This window comes from Phyllostomus hastatus, unplaced genomic scaffold (genome assembly GCF_019186645.2).
Source record: "Phyllostomus hastatus isolate PE091 unplaced genomic scaffold, TTU_PhHast_1.1 phas_contig_210, whole genome shotgun sequence".
NCBI classification, from domain to species: Eukaryota; Metazoa; Chordata; class Mammalia; order Chiroptera; family Phyllostomidae; genus Phyllostomus; species Phyllostomus hastatus.
This window is the reverse complement of record NW_025333737.1, coordinates 36,988,437-36,994,335: the sequence shown is the minus strand read 5'-3', so window position 1 is coordinate 36,994,335 and position 5,899 is coordinate 36,988,437.

Here is a 5,899-nt window from a genome sequence, read left to right as displayed (position 1 = left end):
GTCTTGGCCCTCTGTGTGTGGCTGTGTCCGGCGTCCAGAGCCCCTGCTTTCCAGCGGAACCTCTGCGCTAGGAGGCTCTGCCCCGGGGGGAGGGGGAGGGAAGGGAAGGGCTCCGCCCAGGAGAGGAACTGGCCTGGGTGCCCGGAGGCCAGCCCAGGGTGTGGCCGAGACAGGCAGGTGGTGGGAACAGGACTTTCTTAAACTGGCAAACAATGGGGAGGGGCCTTCTTCATTCATCGTGCGCGCACACACGCGCGCACACACACACACACACACACACACACCAGCAGAGCCCATCACCCACCTGTATCACCCACCCACATTGAGGATTCACACCTGTGCCTTCCCTCTGCGCCTGCGCCGAACCCCACCCCCTGCCCAAGATCATCAGGCGGGGGAAGTTCCAGACATGGTGCAGGTGCACCTCTAAATGTTCAGTACTTATGTCTAAAAATTAAGCATGGTTTTAAAAACATCCCCGACGAGCCCTGGCTGGCGTAGCTCAGTGGATTGAGCGCAGGCTGCGAACCAAAGTGTTGCAGGTTCGATTCCCAGTCAGGGCACATGCCTAGGTTGCAGGCCATGACCCCCAGCAACCACACATTGATGTTTCTCTCTATCTCCCTCCCTTCCCTCTCTAAAATCTTTTTTTAAAAATTAAAAAAAATAAAAACATCTCCGACGACTTGCCAGGCCTGAGAAGTGAGGGAGAGCCCACAGCTGGCCTTGAACCCTGGCCTTGAACCCTGGCGGGCGTGGCGCTGCCTCTGCCGGTCCCCTGAACGCTCCTTCGTGCTGTAGTGGTTTGAACGGGGATCCACGAAGAGGTGTATGTGGCACCTGACCCCTAGGGGGCGCTCCTGTTCTCCGGGCCTCCCCCCCCCCCTCCCCCCGGTTTCCTCCTCCTCGTGCTGGGAGAGGGGGCCCCATCGTGATTTCAACTCGAACCAGGTGTCGTACACCGCAGTCACCGTGTGAAAATTCTCGAGTGACCTAGTTGAACCCCGGCCCACGGGTAGAATCTGCTCCTCCAGGGACCCCCGAAGACCGGGGTCCCGTTCTGTGCAGAGTCGGCCTCATCTGCGAGAACGGACTTCCCGACGCCGTTCTGAAGCAGCGGAGAGTTAGCGGGGCGGAGTGTCCGCCGATGTCCGTGCCCCACGGCATCAGCCGTCATCCACTTCATGTCACTGACGGTGCTGTGAACGCTCGCCGCGCTGCAGGACTGGTGTCCCAGTTCGACACTCGGCGTCTCCTCGAACCCTCGCTAATCCTGCCGAGTCGGTCCTCTCGTCTCCCCCACTAGATAGACAAGGGAACTGAGCCATGGGAGGGAGCCCCCTGGCTGCCCAGACAGGGGCCCTGCAGCTCGGGATTGAGCCCAGGCAGAGGTGGACTCCCAGGCCCAGCGCTTCGGTAGCCCACCCTCCTGCCCTCCTCTCTCGGCACAGCTGAGGACGACAGAGCCTCCTGTGCAGGTGGGGCTCAGGTCATGGGGACACCTGCCCGACACTCGCAAACAGGTGAATGAGATGCAGTGCCGGTGGGAGAGGCAGAAGTCCACAGAACGTTCCCATTGAATGTCTAAGTGGGATGTGCAGGCCAGCCCAAGGCAGTACCAACCTAATGGCAGCGATGGAGGAAATCCAGGAAGACTTCTTGGAGGAGGTGATGCCAGAGATGGTGGTGGCTGAAGTGTGAGTGGGGAAGGGAATTTTAGGCCAAAGGCCAGCTTGAGCCTTGTGGAGGGCTCCAGCCAGCAGAGTCCGCCTGTTGTGACTGAAGATGAGAATAAACGCACAGGCAACAGCAGTCCCGTGGAGAAAAGGGGGACGGCACGGCCACTCTCTCAAGAGGAGAGCGCCTCCACCCTTGCCTAGACAGGCTTTTATTGTTTTACTCATGTCTGACATCAAAGAAGGACTTACTATCTATTACACAGAATATTGTTGTCTACATTTTAGATTTAATCAAGGAAGCGAAAATAACATGCAAAGGGGAATGTCGGCGAGCTGATGAGCTCTGTCCTTGGGAGAATTCACACAGGCTTTGGGAATTACCTTCAAGATAGACGATACACATTTATTGTTTCAGACCAGGGTGATGGAGTTTTAGCAAGAGCAAGCCATACCAGTCTGCATGCATTTTCTAGGCCTGATTCCCACGGGAAAACTTGGTTGGAAGGTCTGGCTCCTGCCCGCCACCGTGCTTCTGCTGGTTTTCCATACGGAGCTGAGTCACATTTGCCGGACCAAAACAAGCCGGTCCCCTGCAGAGCCTGGGGCAGACACAGCCCGACTGGGGTCTGGGAGACACTCGGGATCCCGGGGCAGGGCAGGGAGTGGCTGGGGGGGGGGGGTGAGGGGAGAAGGGCAGGCAGGAGCCAGCCCCCAGGGGCCCTTAGAGACCCGGAGGGGCGTGGCTGTTCCATTAGCGTCCACGGACCGGAAGTTTCAGATGCCTGTGCAGTGTGCTCAGACAGGCCGTTTAAACGCATCCTTCCATTGAGCAGCCTGAGTCCAATAACGCAGGAGGGGATCGGGGGTGGGCGCTGCAGCTGGACGAACGGGAGGGAACGGTTTCGGGAACACTGGCGAGGTAAAATGAGCAAAATGTGCCCACTGATGGGTTACACGGCGGGCGAGGGAGAGAGGAGCCCGAAACGCTGGCCAGATAGGTGGCGGTGGAGGTTTCTGTCTGTGTCAGTCCGGGTCCCACCGGGAACACCCAAACCACCCCTGGCGGCCTTTCCGGCGGGGTTCGCGCCGGGGGTGGCCACATCCTGGGAAGTGACAAGGGGAACCTTCTGAGATGCTCTAAACTGCACCGCAGCAGCCAGAGAGTGAGAGAGAGAGGGGGGACTGCCAGTCCGTTCCTGGCTCAGGACCAGCTGACAGAGGCCAGGCCACACTCCTCCTCCGCCTGCTGGAACTTCAAAGTCACGTCCAGGCGCCGTCCCCGCGGGCTTCCTCAGCCGGGCGCGCTCGAGCTCCAGTGCCCTCTGCTCGCGCGCACACGGGGCTTTCCTGCCGGCTGCCCGCAGCCCGTCCGCGCACGGCGGACCTCTTCCTGCCGACTCTCAGTCCCCGAGCTGGCTCCACCCGCTCCTCCCGCCCGTTCGCCTGTCGCCAAATTCCTGCAGCCGGCTCAAGTCTTCCCTCCCCCTCCCCCTGCTTCAGGAGTACAAACGCCGGGTTTTCCCACCCGGCCGGGCGGGCGGCTGGCGGTTTGCACTCCAAGCCCCAACACCAGGCTTCTTTTTAGCTCGCATTTTTGGCTCAATAAAACCTTTCTGAAGACTTTCAGCTCTGGAAGTTCAGTTCAGTTTTTTGTTTTTTGTTTTTTTTTTCTTAACTGAAGAAACTCCCCAAGAAGCCACGCAGGGCACACAGGAAGCTGTCAGCACCTCTGGGGTGGTGTGGCGGAGGCGGCGGCTGCCCCCTGGAGGCCAGGAAGGGGACGACGTGGGGAGAGGCTCGGGCCAGGGTCAGAAACGCCATTCTCAGCCGAGGGGAGGGGACGGCCCTGCTTCTTTCTGCTTTCCTCTGCCGGCAGTCTCGGCAGCGTGCCCAGGCGCCCAGGCACCCTGGAAACTGGCTCACGAGGCAGCCTGGAAAGACCTGAAAAGGGAGAGGATTTGGCCTGAGCGCCAGCACCAGGGTCCGCGGGGGCGCGGGGCAGAAGCGGAGCGGTGGTGTGGGGAGGGCGGGGCGGCGCTGTTTCTGGGCGTGGTGAGTTTGACGTGCTCCGGAGACCTCCAGGGGGGTGTCCAGGAGGCACTTCCTGGACCCCTGTTTCCAAAGATAGGGACCGGAGACCCGCCTCTGCACGTTTGGGGCGTGCCAGCCCGCCGCCCTCGCTGTGGCGGTGATAGCATTGCACGTGCTGTCACAGTGAGTGCAGTTGTCCCTTAAAAGAAACCTGCACTCAGTGGATTGAGCGCGGGCTGCGAACCAAAGTGTCCCAGGTTCGATTCCCAGTCAGGGCACATACCTGGGTTGCAGGCCATGACGCCCAGCCAACCGCACATTGATGTTTCTCTCTCTCTCCCTTCCTTCCCTCTCTAAAAATAAATAAATAAAATATTTTTAAAAAAAGAAATCTGCAAATTAGCTTGCAAAATGGTTGCTTTATTTCACCTGCCCAGGGTCTTACAGAGGGTCTACAAGCTCCCCGTTCTCGCCAACATCCGGTCTTTTCGTTTTATCTGTTCTAGAGGGAGTGGAGCGGACCTCACGGTGGTTTTAACCAGCACTTTTCAAGTGACCTCTCGGCTTGAGTGCCTTAGGAAGGACTTTCACGTGAGCCCATGTGGACGAAGCTCCAGACGCTTCCACTCCGAAGCCTCTGTGAGGGGAGCTGAATGTGCGGCACATGGGAGGCAGAGCAGGGGCAGAGGGCGGCCGGCCACAGGCCCCTCCCGGCGTCTAGGAAACAACATTCTCGAGCAGCCTGCAGGCCTTTCGGGCTATTTCCTTGACACCTCCTAAGAACTTCCGGGTTACCTCTGAGAGCTGGAGGTCAAGGTGTGAACTTGGAGCCTAACACACACCTGGGTGTAAACCCTCAGATCACTGCCACCTGTTTGCTGGGATCTTGCACACTCAAGTTTTTGCATCTGTAGGATGGGAACCGCATCTTTTTGTAGGGTTGCCGGGAGGGTTAAGACTGACAGTGCTGGTACAGAGGCCGGCTGGGTATTTGGCACAGAGGAGCTCAGCAATGGAGGTAAATGCTGTTGGTTTCGTTACTGGAATTCACGAGATGCTGAAGATTATCTTTATTTCAGAGGAGGAAACTGAGACCCACAGTTAAAGTGTCCAAAAAGAAAATCCTAGTTAGGACAGAGTTAGAATAAAACTGAAGTTACCCCTTCCCGCCAGTTGCACCCTCCCCCCCGCCCCCGGAGCCCCCGCCCCGCACTTGACCCACAATTTTAATCATCCACACATTGTATCAGGCCCGGAACAGTGAAAACTGCCTTCGTTTGAATCATTCTTAGGGCGCAGGGAGGATTCACACTAAGGATTCTCAGATAGGGAAAAGGCTCTTAAGGTTTTGTGCCGGCTCATTCGCTTTTTCAAAAAACACCAAGACCCACGTGTCGCTACACGGTGCAGGATGTTCCAAGGACACCCGTTCTCTCTCCGTCCCCACCTGGAGGACTACCAGAGGGACCTGGAGACAGACACAGCAGATAGGGCGCTGTACTCAAGTTTCGCCTTTGGGGAAAAGCGTTTATTCCCACCCTTGGCTTCTCTGAGAATACCACCAGAGGTCAGGCTAGGAACTGCTCTCTCCACCTGTCCGAGGCCAAAGAAGCTGCTACAAGGAAAACGGATTTTTTTAAATGCAATATTCAATATTGCAAAAGCAGTGCGTATTTGCAAACACTCAACCAAAGACTTAAGCAATCATCACGGGATGACCTTTTGGAGGGAGGGGTGTCAGGGAATTGCGTAGGGCTCGCACCCCCCGCCTTTCCTCGGCAGGCTGCCCGCATCGCGCCGGCCTGTCTCGGCTACTGAAGGCCCTGGTGAGGCCCAGCCCTCCGTGTCACTGCCTGAACGCAGGTGAGACTGAGGCGCAGCCCGCGCGCAGCTCCAGGTGTGCCAGTCCCCCCGCGCCCGGAGCGCCGGACCCGGAAGTGAGAGCCTCGCATGCTCGGCAGGAACTGGCCTAGCCGGGGGCGGGGCGCCCGCACTGTGCGTGCTTGCGTCATTGCGCTGGATGGCGCGGCCGCAGGATGGAGAGGTGACGCTTCCGGTGCGTAAAAGCTGTGGGCGGGTCCAGGGAATAGGGCCGAAGCAAGCCCCTCCTCTTAAAGCCCTCTCAGCCTTTTTGCGTTCTGCAGCGCTGGCAGCGGGCCGCGGTACCTTTAAGTGTCGCCGTGACACGT